We start from the raw sequence: 17,133 nt of genomic DNA on the forward strand, positions 1-17,133 counted from the left end.
GGCGCTGTGCCTTGCAGCATGTTCCGTCCTGGGGAGCGTGTCCTGCGTCTGTCGTTTAGTCAGTAGGACCCACCAGGGTAAGTGTCGGCGTGGACCAAGGCGCTGTGCCTTGCAGCATGTTCCGTCCTGGGGAGCGTGTCCTGCGTCTGTCGTTTAGTCAGTAGGACCCACCAGGGTAAGTGTCGGCGTGGACCAAGGCGCTGTGCCTTGCAGCATGTTCCGTCCTGGGGAGCGTGTCCTGCGTCTGTCGTTTAGTCAGTAGGACCCACCAGGGTAAGTGTCGGCGTGGACCAAGGCGCTGTGCCTTGCAGCATGTTCCGTCCTGGGGAGCGTGTCCTGCGTCTGTCGTTTAGTCAGTAGGACCCACCAGGGTAAGTGTCGGCGTGGACCAAGGCGCTGTGCCTTGCAGCATGTTCCGTCCTGGGGAGCGTGTCCTGCGTCTGTCGTTTAGTCAGTAGGACCCACCAGGGTAAGTGTCGGCGTGGACCAAGGCGCTGTGCCTTGCAGCATGTTCCGTCCTGGGGAGCGTGTCCTGCGTCTGTCGTTTAGTCAGTAGGACCCACCAGGGTAAGTGTCGGCGTGGACCAAGGCGCTGTGCCTTGCAGCATGTTCCGTCCTGGGGAGCGTGTCCTGCGTCTGTCGTTTAGTCAGTAGGACCCACCAGGGTAAGTGTCGGCGTGGACCAAGGCGCTGTGCCTTGCAGCATGTTCCGTCCTGGGGAGCGTGTCCTGCGTCTGTCGTTTAGTCAGTAGGACCCACCAGGGTAAGTGTCGGCGTGGACCAAGGCGCTGTGCCTTGCAGCATGTTCCGTCCTGGGGAGCGTGTCCTGCGTCTGTCGTTTAGTCAGTAGGACCCACCAGGGTAAGTGTCGGCGTGGACCAAGGCGCTGTGCCTTGCAGCATGTTCCGTCCTGGGGAGCGTGTCCTGCGTCTGTCGTTTAGTCAGTAGGACCCACCAGGGTAAGTGTCGGCGTGGACCAAGGCGCTGTGCCTTTGCAGCATGTTCCGTCCTGGGGAGCGTGTCCTGCGTCTGTCGTTTAGTCAGTAGGACCCACCAGGGTAAGTGTCGGCGTGGACCAAGGCGCTGTGCCTTGCAGCATGTCAGCCCTGGGCGCAGCGGGGTGAAGGGTCTCCTGGAACTCTTCAGTCAGTCTGCAATCACTTCAAGAGAACGAGTTGAAAGAAAACGGCAGTACTGAGAAGCAGCGTACACGCTCTTACCTTTCTTCGTCCTCTATCCAGGGGTGTCATGGTGGAACCTCGGCCCAAAGTTCCACCCTGCCCGTCAGGAGGGAATATCCTTCTGCCAGAGCCCTGCGTGCCTGTGAAATGACCCGGGGCTGAGGGCTCTGGGCCCCCAAAGCGGGAACACCCGCGCGTCCACGCGTCTACGCGCGCACGGGACATACCGCGCGCTGGGGCGAAAGTGTGCGGGGAACCGCAATGGGGGCAGCCTGTGCACACGCGCACGGGCGTGCGCACACGCGGAGGATGCAGACAGCACGCGTGCACAGCTCCACGTGCGTGTGGCCTGGCTGCAAGTCCAGGTCTAGCCGTGCCCCACTGCAGACTCGCAAACCCTCAAGAGGCCTCCAGGAGGGGGGACACCAGTGGCAGGAGACGTGGCCCTGCACAAGCCCCAGCACCTCTGACCTCTGACCAAGGGATTTACTGTTTACTCAGACACGCTAACTGGAAACGTTTTAAATAATGATTAGTGGTTCCCGGGGAGACCAGGTTCCAGCTGGGGGCGTCCCTTGGGCTTCACAGCACCTGGCGCAGAGCAGGAGTCAGATGACGCTGCATGAATGAATGAAAGAATGAATCGGTGAAGAAACAACGGACTGTCCCCAGTTCCCCCTCCAGCTACCCAGCCTGCCCCCTGCCCCGCCCTCTGCCACCCTCGTGGCGCTCCTGGGCTCACCTCACCGGCCCCCCAGGCCCGGGACCAGCTCTCCTCGTCTCCAGAGACAGAGCAGAACTCTCCCACCCCGTTTCTTCCCTCCTTGCAGCCACCTTGGGCCCGGCTGGCCCTGGGGCCACATGCACACGCTCTGCCCTTGGACCCGGGAACCCCAGCCCGTCTCTGTTGTGGGAAGCAGAGAGCTGGGAACCAGGGACCCCAATCCTGTCCAGGCCATCCTCGTGGTCCCCCTGTAACCTCCTGCCCCCTCCCAGGGTGCCCCCGAGGGTCTGTTAGCTGGCATCTCCCCACCACCGTCCTACCCCAGGAGGAGGCAGGGCAAGCGGGGTGCCTAAGCCACGGCTTGGGGCCCAGACACCCTGGCAGGGCTGGGCGTGCTGAGTTGCCGCCCCGTGGAGGGGAGGGGTCTGTTCACCTTCTCTGGAAACGCAGCGAAGACTGAGGCTGTGCAGGACGAGGGGACGGCCCTGCTCAACAGTGGACGCCTGTGCACAGCTTAGTGATGGGAGGCTGTCCCCGCCTGCTGACCTTCAGGCGCTCAGCGGCACTAGCCTCCGTGACCCCCAGCCCCGGCCCGCTGCACCTCCGTGACCCCCAGCCCCGGCCCGCTGCACCTCCGTGACCCCCAGCCCCGGCCCGCTGCACCTCCGTGACCCCCAGCCCCGGCCCGCTGCACCTCCGTGACCCCCAGCCCCGGCCCAGCTGCACCTGCTCCCCAGCCGCCAGGGCAGGAGAGTCTCAGGGAGAGGCCGAGACCAGGTCACCCAGGGATGGATGCCGGGGTCCAAGAGGGGAGAGGGAGGGGCCCACAAGCGTAGAGCTTGGCTCCCTCACGGTCGGCAGGGTGGACAGCGGCTGGAAGGACTCGGGCTGAGTCTGAACACCGGACCCCCCCAGCCTCGCCCTCGCCTGACGCCACGTGACCAGGCAGTGGCCTCACGTGGAAGGTGAGCGACGCACAGGCCTCTGCCCCGGGATGTCTGCCACGGGCAGCTTTCGAGGTTCAGAGCCCTCTGGGGGCCGTGCGCCTTTGGGTCCAGTGCGGGGTGAGCCCCAGGTCACTCCACCGCGCCAGGGAGAGGCTCTCAAGACGCGTCCTGGGCCGGCAGGGACTTGCGCGGACCTCCGCCCATATCCCTTCTCCCTCTGTTATCGCGGGGGGCTGCTCGCCCGTGTGAGAGCTGAGGCTCCTGGCGGAGGGCCCGGCGGGGCGAGGGTCCCGGTCCACTCCCGGGCAGGGCCGTGAGCAGGCGTGCGGCCAGGGTGTGCCAAGTCCTCCCCGGGGCCCGAGGCCCAGGTAAGCGGGGACGCCACGGCTGTGGAAGCAGGGGCATCTGCAGGCGGGGCCTGGTGCTCTGGAGCCTGGGCGTCCCGAGGGCAGCGGTCAGTTTATGTGACCCTCGGCTAAGCTTCGGTGCCAGTGATTCAATCGCACAGGAATCTGGGTGCTGCTGGGAAGCCGGTTGTAGACGGGCCAGCATCCGAGGCAGCTGGCTTCAGGAACGGAGGTGACCCCCATGACCCGGGCAGGCCCCCAGACATCTCCTGACTGATGATAAAGGTGCTGTCGGTTCCATCTCTCTGGCACGGCGGGGCTGCAAGGGCGGGGTGAGGGCCGCCTTCCTGCAACAGCCCAAAGAGCTTCGGGCTTGTCCATGTTATAGGCTGAGCTGGGGTCCAGGTAAGCTCTTCTTTCAATTAAGCATCTTCTGCTAAAAGTAAAGTTTGCAAACCACTGACGGAGCCAAACCTCATCAATGCCCCGAAGGAGGCAGTGCAGCCAGGGGAGGAAGAGGCCGGGCCGGTCAAGGGCAAAGCCAGCTGGGGGCAGCCCCACACACCCTGCGGCCTCAGCCTCCCCCTGTCTGGGTCTGGCGCTTTGAGCCAGGGTGGGAGAGCCTCCGTGACCCCCAGCCCCGGCCCGCTGCACCTCCGTGACCCCCAGCCCCGGCCCAGCTGCACCTGCTCCCCAGCCGCCAGGGCAGGAGAGTCTCAGGGAGAGGCCGAGACCAGGTCACCCAGGGATGGATGCCGGGGTCCAAGAGGGGAGAGGGAGGGGCCCACAAGCGTAGAGCTTGGCTCCCTCACGGTCGGCAGGGTGGACAGCGGCTGGAAGGACTCGGGCTGAGTCTGAACACCGGACCCCCCCAGCCTCGCCCTCGCCTGACGCCACGTGACCAGGCAGTGGCCTCACGTGGAAGGTGAGCGACGCACAGGCCTCTGCCCCGGGATGTCTGCCACGGGCAGCTTTCGAGGTTCAGAGCCCTCTGGGGGCCGTGCGCCTTTGGGTCCAGTGCGGGGTGAGCCCCAGGTCACTCCACCGCGCCAGGGAGAGGCTCTCAAGACGCGTCCTGGGCCGGCAGGGACTTGCGCGGACCTCCGCCCATATCCCTTCTCCCTCTGTTATCGCGGGGGGCTGCTCGCCCGTGTGAGAGCTGAGGCTCCTGGCGGAGGGCCCGGCGGGGCGAGGGTCCCGGTCCACTCCCGGGCAGGGCCGTGAGCAGGCGTGCGGCCAGGGTGTGCCAAGTCCTCCCCGGGGCCCGAGGCCCAGGTAAGCGGGGACGCCACGGCTGTGGAAGCAGGGGCATCTGCAGGCGGGGCCTGGTGCTCTGGAGCCTGGGCGTCCCGAGGGCAGCGGTCAGTTTATGTGACCCTCGGCTAAGCTTCGGTGCCAGTGATTCAATCGCACAGGAATCTGGGTGCTGCTGGGAAGCCGGTTGTAGACGGGCCAGCATCCGAGGCAGCTGGCTTCAGGAACGGAGGTGACCCCCATGACCCGGGCAGGCCCCCAGACATCTCCTGACTGATGATAAAGGTGCTGTCGGTTCCATCTCTCTGGCACGGCGGGGCTGCAAGGGCGGGGTGAGGGCCGCCTTCCTGCAACAGCCCAAAGAGCTTCGGGCTTGTCCATGTTATAGACTGAGCTGGGGTCCAGGTAAGCTCTTCTTTCAATTAAGCATCTTCTGCTAAAAGTAAAGTTTGCAAACCACTGACGGAGCCAAACCTCATCAATGCCCCGAAGGAGGCAGTGCAGCCAGGGGAGGAAGAGGCCGGGCCGGTCAAGGGCAAAGCCAGCTGGGGGCAGCCCCACACACCCTGCGGCCTCAGCCTCCCCCTGTCTGGGTCTGGCGCTTTGAGCCAGGGTGGGAGAGGGACCTGGCAGGGAGCCCCCTGCAGCCGGACCAGGCAGCCCGGCCCCTCTCCCGGCATCGATCACTGGCAGGCAGCCCCAGGTCTGTCATCAGTCACCCAGGGTTGATGGAGCCTCACTTCCGGAAGATTCCGGAACAGCCTGCTTCACCGCGCCCGTTCTTCCTCCAGAAGCGGGGTGGCGTCAGGGAGCTGCTGGTGGCCTCCTCTTCCCCCGCCCTGCGCTGACCGGGGGTGGGGCTCCAGGCCATTCTCCTGAGGCTGAGCCCCACCTCCATGGGCTGTGCGTTTGGGACCCCAGGGAGGAGGGCTGGCTGTGGTGGTCTCAGGGCGTAGGGGATGCTGCCTGCCCGCCGCCCCGCTGATGCAGAGTTGGGCGCCACGGCCAGCCCTAAAGACAGGCCAACCCCAAACCAGGCCAAGGCCCCTGGGGCTTTGCAGCCCCCCGCACGCACGCCCCCAGGGGTCTGCTCCCCACTCCCCGTCCAGGGAACCCCTTGGAGGGTGGCCCCAGAGGAGGGTTGGGGTGACAACATGGAAAGAAGAGCACAGGAGGCGGAGATGCCTCCGGAAAAGGCATGCCGGTCCGGACAGGAGTCCCTCAGATGTGCCCCAGAGCAGGCCCGGGTAGCAGAGAGTCTAACCTCGCCCCCAGCGAGGTCTGGCCACGGCCCCGGCTTCCAGGAGGTGAGCCCTGAGCCCTTGGAAGGTACCACCTAGTGGGGGTGTCATTGTTCACCTGGGGACCTCGGCGACAAATGTGATGTGGGGTGCAGTCTTGGGGTCGTGTGGTGTCAGCTGACCTCAGGAGGGGCTGGACGCTGAGGCCAGCCTCCGGGACAATCATCGGTCAGTCAATGAACCGTGCTCCCGTAGCGGGGCTCCCGGAGAAGCTCCAGACTCGGGCTGCGCTGAGCCCACGGTTGGCTGTGCTCCGGGCCCTGATCTCACGTGGATGTGGGGAGGCCGGCCACCCTACCTCCAAGAGAGGACAGTGGAAGCTTCCTGTCCGGCGTTTCTCCCAGGTCCTGCCCTCAGCTTCTCCCCGTGGCTGCCTGTAACCTGTCTCCTTTCCCGGGAAAAACCATAACCCTGAGTGTAGCAGCTCTGGTGAGTTCTGAGAGTCTTTCTAGTGAATTACAGAACGTGAGGCTGGTCTCAGGGACCGCAGACTTGTCACTGATGTCAGAAACAGTCTTGTGTGGGTTTTCCCTCCCGCCTGTGCCGGGTAAACTCTGGACCCCCACCTCCCAGAGCTGCTGCGGGGAGACTGGTCCTGCTGTCCCGGGGCGCCCCCGCCATGTGGCGGAGGTGCTGAAGGTCACCCGCTTGCTCCTCTGAACACAAGTGGCTGTGCTGGCAGGGCGGCGAAGATGGACAAGGGTCTGTAAACATCTAAACAAGCTCTGGCCACTGGCCCTCTGGGACTCAGGTTCCTTAGCTGGAGAACGGCACGGCGGGGTCCCCCTACCGAGGCCACCTTCCAGGGCCACACCGCAGCCACACGGGGGGCCGGGCCAAGGCTCCACCTCCGCCCAGCGGGCCATCCGCACAGACCTCAATTTCAAACGGAATCAAAGTCTTTTTAGAGTTTGGGCAAAAATCTTGTGATTTTTCTTCTTTTCAAATAGTTTGGGCTTGGCAAGTCCCAAACTATACTTTGCCAAGCTCTCCTTCCTCCTGTAATTTAAAGAAGAAAAAAAAAAAAAACAAGCCGCCAAACCGCTGTGCATTTCAAGGGAAACTCGGGTCTGTGTGGCACTTCTGCCGCGTCATCAAAAGCACGGCTTGGAGAATCGACGTCGGATCCAACGGCCTCGCAGAGCCGTTCCCCGAGTTTGCTCATTTTCTATTTTATCGTTTTATTTTTAATCCGTCCGTGAGGTGCTGTCTCTGCAGGGAGTTGGGAGCCGGCCAGGCCACAGGTGGCCAGGTGATCCCTGCCGAGAGCCCCTCCCCAGGGCTGCCAGGCCTGAGGGCCGGTACCCGGGGGCCGGCGGGCCAGACCCCAGCTGTGGGTGGAAGGGGGACAGCCGGTGAGGGCTCCTGGGTTGTGGGCTGCCGCCCTCCGCCCTGCCCGTCCACTTCAGAGGCAAGGGACCCAACACGGTCTCCTGACTCCGTGTGCCAGGACAGACAGACCTGCTGACACCACCCACAGGGCCCAGAGGGCCTCGGTGGGCCCTGCTCCGTGCTCGGGGGGCTATAACAGGGAAGGGCTGCTCTGCCACGCTGGGGTCTGGGGAAGGCTGAGGACCTCGGGATCATGGCTGGGGCTTGACCTGCATCTTGCCCTCGGGGGTGGGGGGGGGGTCCCTGGGAAAACAGAGGATGGAAGGGTGGCCTCCTGGGTGAGCAGACCCCAGGCAGGGGAGACGCCAGAGCGACAGGACCCCTGGCGGATCTCCTGGGACAGGCTGGCGGGACCTGCTGTCTGGTCCATTTGACCTGTGCCGCCAGGGCTCCCCCTGACCAAGCCCCGTGTGTCCTCCATCCGTGGCTTTTCCGCGGCCCTCAGCAGAGGAGGGATCCTGCAGGGCCTAGGCCATCTGCAGATGGGCGGGCGCCATGCCCCGGGGAGCCGCCGAGCCACGTGCCTCTGCGTGATGACAAGGCACCAGCCCGCTTATGGGGCCGGGAGCCAAGTGTCCACAGCTTTGAGCAGTGGTTTCTGCTCGGATTACGGGATGCACATGTCCACCTCCAACATGTGACCCGTTCTGCAGATCTGCCCGGGGGCACCGGCCTGCTGGGGACACCAGGCCCACAAAGTCAGGCGCAGGCCATCGCCCAGACCTCATGAGGGGAGGCTTCCACCCTCCAGCCCTGGCACGGCGCTCCGCCGTGCACCCCCAAGCTCAAAATTCCGAAGGACCTACTGCACAAGGATGTGCGGGGAGAGGCTGCAGACCCCTGGGTCTCAGCTGCTGGGCATGGGGGGTTCCGGGGTGGGTGACTCCACCCATTTGGGACAGACACACAAGACATAGGACACTGGAGGCCCCCAGACAGGCCTTTGCTCAGTGACTCACTCGAGCAGGAGCCCTCCTCCCAAGCAGGTGGAGGACGTGGAGTCCCTCCTGGAGACTCCACCCATTTCCAGGCAGCCCCGGAAAGGCCACACCAGCCTCCCCAAGGCAGGACGCTGCCGCCGCGAGCACGGGCGATGACGCCTGGGGACACCAGGCAGGCCACGGAAAGCCCGGGGCCGGACAGGAGGGGGCCAGGGTTCCACAGGGAACTTTCCAGACTGTGGGACACACAGCACCAGAAGCTGCGTAAGGCAGCCAGGCCCGACAGGTGCTGTCCGTCACGCCCCGGCCGAACAGCAGCCAGAGGTACGTGGGGGACAGAGCCACTGATGCCCCGCTGACCCCACAGTCACAGCGATGTGGCCACCTGCCCTGAGCCCAGCAGGGAGCCCCGGGGCGGGAGAAGTCACCCAGACCATCAGAACCGGAGGGCGTGGGGGCTGACCTCAGCAAACCACAGCCAGGATGGGGTTGAAAACACCTACATTTCATGTAGTGTTTAATCCTGGGACAGAAGGATGGCTCGGCATCCGTAAATCTATAAATATAACCCACTATGTTAAGAAGTGCGGAGAAAAAAATATGATCATCTTAAAGGTGTTGAAAGCATTTCATATCCTTTCCTACTAAAAACTTTGAAATTTCTTAGCAAGAAAAGAATGGCGCAAACCTCCCTAACTTGATAAAGATTTCTTCTAGAAACCTTCAGCCAAAGTCATGATTAACGGTAAAACTTTAAAAGCATTCCCCTTACAGTCAGGAGAACAGACAAGGGTCTCCATCGTTACCAATACATTTTTTTTATAAAGTTATTTATTGATTTTTATTTTTGGCTGTGTTGGGTCTTCGTTGCTATGCACAGGCTTTCTCTAGTTGCGGCGAGCAGGGGCTACTCTTCGTCACGGTGCACGGACTTCTCCTTGCAGTGGCTTCTCCTCTTGCAGAGCACGGGCTCTAGGCGCACGGGCTTCAGCAGCTGTGGCTCGCGGGCTCTGGAGCGCAGGCTCAGTAGTTGTGGCACACGTGCTTAGCTGTTCTGCGGCATGTGGGATCTTCCTGGCCAGGGTTCGAACCCGTGTCCCCTGCATTGGCAGGCAGATCCTTAACCATTGCACCACCAGGGAAGTCCCACGAATATTTTTACAACATTTCATCTTTTACCAGTATTACACTAGAGATCATAGGCAAGGCAGTAATATATATACTTTAAAAAAAGAACTGAAAGCCATAAATACCTGAAAATAAAAAGATCAAGCCATGACTAACTGTAGGTGCTATCGAGAAATCAGAAGGGGGCCAACTGAAAAGCTGTTTGAATTCCCTGGGCGTCCAGTGGTTAAGACTCGGCACTTTCACTGCCGAGGGCTCAGGTTCGATCCCTGGTCAGGGAGCTAAGATCCCACAAGCTGCGCAGGGCAGCCAAATATATATATATATCAATGTTAGAACTAATTATATAATTTAGTCAAGTTGTGAGGTCACAAAGCAACATTCCATAGTCACTAACTTTCCTGTACAAGTAACGACGGATGAAAATACACTGTCAAAAACATCACAAGAGCCAAAAAACCCTAAAAATAAATCCAAAAAAATGTAAAAGGCCTAGATCAGGGGGTCCCCAACCCCCGGGCCACGGACCACTACCAGTCCATCGCCTGTTAGGAACCGGGCCGCACAGCAGGAGGTGAACAGGGGGCGAGTGAGCGAAGCTTCATCTATATTTACAGCCGCTCCTCATGGCTTGCATTACCACCCGAGCTCCGCCTCCTGTCAGCATGATGGGGAGTTGTATAATTATTTCATTATGTATTACAATGTAATAATAATAGAAATAAAGTGCACAACAAAGTAATGCGCTTGAGTCAGCCGGAAACCATCCCCCCACCCCCAGCCCGTGGAAAGACTGTTTTCCACAAAACTGGTCCCTGGTGCCAGAAAGGTTGAGAACCGCTGGCCTACATGATAAAAATTATAAAACTTCATTGAAAAGCAATTTAAAAAAAAAACTGAATAAAGGGAGAAATTTGAAATACGTAAGATTCTCAATTTTGAGGGAAAAAAATCAATTGTCCCAAAACTAGCCTACACATTCAGGACAATTCATGAGACTTAAGGTCGAGCCCAAAGTTCTTACAGAGGAGAACATTTGAAAGAATAGCCAAGAAATTTTGTAAATTAAGAAATATGGGTCCTATTAAACTATGGTATTTGAAACAGTGAGGTTTTGGTCCAGACGGAAACCTGCGCAGAGATGGGAGGACGGGAGTCCGGAAACACACCCGCGTGGGTTGGAATTCATGTGGACTGATTCACATGGTTGCGGGCGAGGTGGAATCTGCAACGGAGACCCCAGGTGAGAGACCGGTCTTTGATCCATAGAGAACTCCTCAAATATCAATACAGAAAGACCAACAACAAAGGTGGAAGATGGCAAAGGGCTCGGATAGATGGGCCCCGGGAAACACGCAAGGTGCCACGAACTTATGAGAACGTCTCAGCCTCCCAGTCCTAGGGAAGCACAGGTGGAAACACTCTTTGAGATTCATCTGTCGTCCAGGTGGGCACATGACAAGGGGCTTCACCTGGCCCGGTGTTTCGGAAGGACAATTGGCCATGTTTATTTAAAATATTAAAGCGCACACCCCATAACTCAGCAGACGTGTTTCTGATCATCTGTTCTATAGAAGAACTCATGTGTGCTCACATAGACTCACTGGTGGGGTTTAATGTCGATTTGCCTGAAATAACAGAACTCTCGAGTAGAGGCATGGTTAAATAGAAGGAGAATGCAGCCGCTTTTCAGAATAAAGAGGAAACAAACAGAAAGGACAGGGAGATCTGGACATACGAATGTGAAATGACCACCAGGAGTTAGGGTTCAGTTAAAAATGTTCCACAACAATATGCCTGATAGACCTGAACTATTAGGGTCTCTCAGATGCCCAGATAAGACCCAGAGAAAGTTCTAGAAGGGCATGCCTGCAGTGTTAACCTCAATACTCTGGATGGAGGGTGTGATCTGGGGTGTGAACAGGAACTTTACTTTTCGTCTCACACTTCTGAATTTGGAGCTGTAACAATCACATATACATAGGCTACTAGAGTATTTTTTTAAGTTTTTAGGAAGCTTTGAATTCCGGCTGTCGGCCATGCACAGCGGATCGTGGCTGAGAGCAGCGGGCTTTGGCCTGCTTGGCCACATCTCACCCCAGCACCTCTGCTCACCCCAGCAGGGGCTGCAGCAAACAGTCCCCCCACCCGAGGCCCTGCGGGAGACCCTCCTGAGTGGGCAGTCCTTTCACCTGTCCAAACCAAGCGTGTCACCTGTACGTCCCAGGATCCCGGGCCCTCCTGCTACCCCGTACATAACTGCACTCCCGGCGCCGAGGGCACCCAACCCAGCTCCTGCCTGGCGTCCCCGGGTGTTTCTGACCACTGCGCGGGGGTGGGCAGGGGGCTGGCAAGGTCTCTGGTTTTGAAGTGCATTTTCCACAATTGCAGTTAAGTCAGAATACCCAACGTGGACAGCTTGAAGGGGCAGACGTAGAAACGGTCATTTGGTGAGACTAGCTCCTTCCAGAAAATCTGCAGGCAGGGTGGGAAGGAGCCTGAGGCTGGGGGTCTCTCCGAGGCAATGGGGGGTCCGCAAGCAGGCTGCCCGGCGACCACTGCTCTGGGCCTCATTCTGAACGCAGCCCTGAGGGCGTGTCCCATCCCCACAGGAGAGGCCCCTGAGGATGAAGAAGCAGGACATCGCGGGTCTTCATGGCCTGGACCAGGGCACGAGGGACATGTGCTGGTCAGAGCAAAGGCGACCATGCCCCCTGGGGGTCCCTGAGCTAGGGAGCCAGAGGTGGAGGGTCAGGGGAGGGGGGTGATGGGGAGCAGTCTCACCCACCTGCGGCTGGGCCGGCTGCCGGCTTAGAGGACGGATGAAGGATGGATATGCCAGCTCCTGTCGTGAGCTCCGCGGCCTGCTGTGGCTCATGACCTGGCGGTGACGAGTCAGTGGCACGCGGAGAAGCCCCTATGGGACCCTGACATTGCGACGACATTGCTCTCGTCTGTTATAAAAGGGTAGATCCATTCCCCGTGGGTGGGAAACTAAAAACTCAGAGCTTGAGAAGCTCTTCTCTTGCCAGGCGCTTCCCCTCCCCACCCCTTCCCTCCCTCCCAGGGGACCTGCCTTGGAGGTGACAAATGCAGGGCCCCACCAGGGCTGGAGTTAAATCGAGGACACACTACCAGATTGCCTCCTTCCCCCGTAACTCCGGTGTCCCTCGCTGTCCCCACTCTGGAAGGTACTGTCACAACAGCTTATCCCAAGAAAGTCCCAGGAGGATCGCTCATGCCAGGCGTGCTCTTAGGCTTCACTCAAATTAATCAGACTTACAAAGAACGACAACCCTGGTTTTTCTTTGGCGGGGGTCGGGTTACGTAAAATTCACATAACATGAAATTAACCATTTTAAAGCATACGATTCGGTGGCATTTGGTACCTGCACAATGTTGTGCAACCACCACCTCTCTCTGGTTCTAAAACATTCTCATCACCCCAAAAGGAAGCCTCACACCCACTGGCAGTCACTCCACATTCACCGCCTGCCCCAGCCCCTGGCAGCTACCAAGCTGTTTTCTGCCCCTACGGATTTCTCTCCTCCAGACATTTCGTATAAGAGGAATCAGACAACACGTGGCTTTCGTGACTGGCTTCTTTCACGGAGTGTAATGATTTCGAGGTTCACCCAGGTTGTATGCTGTGTCAGCACTTCATTCCTTTTTATGGATGAATACTACTCCATTGTGTGGCTAGACCACACTTGCTTTATCCACTCATTAGTTGATGGACATTGGGGTTGTTTCCACGTTTTATCTGCTCTGAATAATGCTGCTGTGAACATTCGTGTACAAGTTTTTGTTTGACTACCTGTTTTCAGTTCTTTGGGGTATATATACTTAGGAGTAAAATAGCTAGGTCAAATGGTAATTCTCTTTTTCTTTTTAAGGACCCACCAAACTGTTTTGCCCAGTGGCTGCACCATTTTACATTCCCATCAGCAATGTATGGCAGTTTCAAATTCCCCACATCCTGGCCAACATTGGTTATTTTCCATCTTTTTTATTATATCCATCCTAGTGGGTATGAAATGGTACTTCCTTGTGGTTTTGATTTGCATTTCCGTAATGACTAATGATGTTGAGCATCTTTTCATATACTTTTGGCTATTTGCATATTTTCTTTGGAAAAATGCCACTCAAGTCCTCTGCCCATTTTTTAATTAGGTTGTTTAACCTTCTATGGTTGTGTTGTTAAGAGTTCTTGGATATATATATATATATAGATAGATAGATATATACATATATATAATACGTACATATATTATACATTTAGTTAATTTATATTACATACACACTAGATCTGTATCAGAGATGTAACCTGCAAACATTTTCTCCCACCCTGTGGGTTGTCCTTTCACTTTCTTGACTGTGTCCCTTGATGCACAGAAGTTTCTAATTTTGATGAAGTCCAAGGTATCACTTTTTCTCTTTTGTTGCCTGTGCTTTTGGTGTCCTAGCTACAAACTCATCACCAAATCCATGGTCATGAAGATCGACCCCTGTTTTCTTCTAAGAGTTTTATAGTTTTAGCTCTTCCCATTTAGGTCTTTGATCCATTTTGAGTTAATTTTTGTGTATGGTGTGAGCTAGGGGTCTAACTTCATTATCCCAGCACCATTTGTTGAAGGGACTATTCTCTCTCTCAGCGAATGGTCTCCACACCCTTGTTGAAAACCAATTGACCATAGACATGCACGGGCTTATTTCTATTCCATTGGTCTATGTCTTTATGCCAGTATCACGCTATCTGATCACTGTAGCTTTGTAGTGGGTTTTGAAATTGAGAAATGTTAACTCCTTCAACTTTGTTGTCCCTTTTTCAGGTTATTTGGCTATTCGGGGAACAAGCTTGTATCGTGCCCATCTTTCCTATGAGATAACGGAGGAAGCAAAAGACACAGTGCCCTCCTGGGGTGGCTCAGCTGGGCACCGGCAGCTTGGGCACCAGCAGCGTTGGAGGGGATGAGGGGAGAGGGCTCAGGACCAGGCAAGGGCGCTGGGTCAGCGGGCCGGGGAGCACCTCCAGGGGCTGCCTTGACCTGGCTCTGGGGCTCCTGGGGCTGAGGGCACAGTGGGCGGGCAGCTCAGGCCACCCTCCCCGGCTCCAGCCCCAGCCTCAGGCCTGGGGAGTCCTTTGATCTGGGGCCCTCGGGAAGGGCTAGGCTGCCCCGTCTGTCCCCTGCTCGGGGACACCCTTGCCAGATTCTCACTGAAGGCCAGGCACCAAGGAGAAAGGCAAGCTGGTCAATGTCACCATCCGGTCTAAGCCACCAATTGCCTCCACGGGGGGGACGCTTGACGGCCAGTGCCCCCTGCCTCCCAGCAAAGGTGGGCCATGGCCACGTCCTGCTCACCCAGAACTGGCCCAGGCCTGGGGCACTCGGGCTGAGCTTGGCTGTGGGAACGAACCCAACAGGCCAGGTCATGGCTGCAGGCTGTGGTCACCAGCTCCCCTTTCTCACCCAACGCCTCAGCCGGTGCCTCCTTTATCCGTGGGGATGTCCCTGCTGTGCTGGGCGACGGGGGGCTGTAGCCTCCTGTGAGCAGGGCCAAGGCCGGAACCCTCCCTCACCTTGGGTTGCACCCAGGAGAGCAGGGCAGGACGAGGCCGAACCGCTCCCCACGCCGTCCTCCCCAGCAGCGCACCCCTGACTCTGGAAGCGGCCTGCCCCTTGACTACCCCTCCCTCCCACCTTCCGCCCGTTTCCAGGGGTAGGGGTCCCTGACTCAGCGTCAGACGTCCCCTCCCACCCAGGAGGCTTTTACTCTTGCACAGAGAGTCAGAGCCCGGCAGCGTCACCGGCAGACCACGGCGGCTGGAATCTTCTCTCAGCCCCACCTGCCAGTGCCTCCCCTCGGGGTCCAGAAGACCCGAGTTCCCACCCTGGGACTCGGTGCACCTGCCAAGCTTGCACGACCCTGCTCCTTGGAGCCTGCAGGGCCCCCCAGGAGAAAGCGCTTCCCCGTGGGCCCTCACTCCGTCCCCTCCCCGGCTCTCCCCGGCCCCAGCTTTGCGCGGCGCGTGGTGGCCTGAGCGGTGGGTGGCTGGGCTGGGTCCTGACCGCACAGGCTGGGGGCCTCCTCAGCCCAGCGTGCAGGCCCCGCCCCCAGCCCGCGGGCTGCCCACCGAGGCCGCTGAGGCCAGAGCCACCTGCCCACTGCTCTCTGCTCCTCCTGGGCTGGCTGACAGGGGCCCCCAGCCCGGCCACCTCTCCCGTCCTCCCTGCTGACTCAGGCCCTTCTCTCAGGCGGACTCCCTGGGGAAGACGCTCGGGCCGACGGCCCTGCAGCCCGGGGCGCCTTCGTCAGGAGCAGCAAAGGTTGGGACGGCCAGTCAGAGAGAGGTCCGTTCCTGGAGCACCGCTCAACGGCCGCGTGGCACAGAGGAATCATCGTGTCCTGGGCACGCCGGGATCTCGGCCCGCGAGGCGAGCCCGGGGTCCGCGCCTACGGGAGCTCAGCGAGCGTCTCGGCGAGCGAGCGCGGTCACATCCGAAGAGCAGGCGGATGCCTTGTTTTAGATGCCGATTTACCTCTTCCTCAAAACGACAACTGGAACCTGGGTCCTCCTTCCGCCACGTGGTGGACCCTGGTCCCCTGGGCTAGCTCCTCCCAGGGGCGAGTCCTCCGCGGGGTTCTCAGAGGGCGCCTCGAACCTGACCGAGCCCTGGCAACTGCTCTTTGCTTTGGGGACCCAGCAACCCCTGAGGGCTCTCCGGGTGATGAAGGAAGGCTGGAAGGCCTCAAGTGCGGAAGACTGACTTCCCTCGAGGTTCCTCGAGGTCTCAGGCGCTGCATCTGCGTGGACACATACGTCCTCGGCCCCAAACCTCTGGGGCTGGAAGCAACCTCAGACCTGCCCCCAAGACGAGTGGAAGATTCCGGGAGTGAGCCAGGGTTGTCGGGGGTGGAGGGGGGGTGCCTGGTTCGGTTTAATGGGACGGTCAGCGGCAAGGTGAGGAGGGCCGAGGGCTCTCTGGCATCACCCTGCAGGCAGAGTCTTTGCGGGCTTTTGGTAGAAGCTGGTTTTAGAACCAGCAGCCTGGCCATATGGATTGGAGGAAGAAAAGATAAGAAGCCAGCGACGGTCCAGGAGGGAAGAGGTGCAGAGGGACACACAGAACCAGGCAGGGAGGGAGAGCCGGCCAGCCCAGCCGGAAAGCAGCAAGCTCCCGGTGGCCTGGGCCTGCCAGGAGAGCTTCGCCCCAACACGTCAGACGGTGCCTGGACACCCCAGGTCCCGGCTTAGCCCTTCCCAGGGGACGGGCCAAGGAGCCGGGGCGAGGAAGGCGGCACAGGGAAGAGTGCGCCAGGCGGGCCCAGCGCTGAGGGTGGGGCCCTTCTCCTCCAGTGGGTGCGCAGACCCCAGACTCGGGCACGGGCCGTGGAGGGGCCGCCCCGCCTGCGCAGCTCCTCCCCAGCGAGCCCCGCGTGCACGAGAGGCCTCCGCCCAGGCTTCCGGCGGATCAAAGGGCCCCGCGGAGCTGAGCAGGCTGCCAACAAGCCTGCCTTAAAGCCTGAGCCCGGCAGGGGCTGCAGCGAGGGGCAGGGGGTCGGGCAGGACCACCCTTGCGGAACAACAGCGCCCATGTCTTGTCTGACCTCTGACCCCATGGGGCTCAGCATGGGCCTCCTCCACCCTCCCTGCTCCCCGAGGCAGCCCCTGCCCCGGCTTGCGGAGCAGCTCGGTCTAGAGCAGAGTCAATGTTCTGGGGCTTGGGGACGAGGCCCACGTCTGGGGGGCCTCCAGAGTCCCACCGAGTGTCTGGGCAGAGTTGGGGCCAACTCTGGGGTCTCCACACTGGGACAATCCCGGCGTGGCCTTGGGCCGAGACCCTTTATAAGGAAAGAGACGCGTTCCCGAGCTGACGAGGGAGGGACTCTCTTTTCCCACCTCCCCACAGAGGCA

This window comes from Physeter macrocephalus, chromosome 2 (genome assembly GCF_002837175.3).
Source record: "Physeter macrocephalus isolate SW-GA chromosome 2, ASM283717v5, whole genome shotgun sequence".
NCBI lineage: Eukaryota > Metazoa > Chordata > Mammalia > Artiodactyla > Physeteridae > Physeter > Physeter macrocephalus.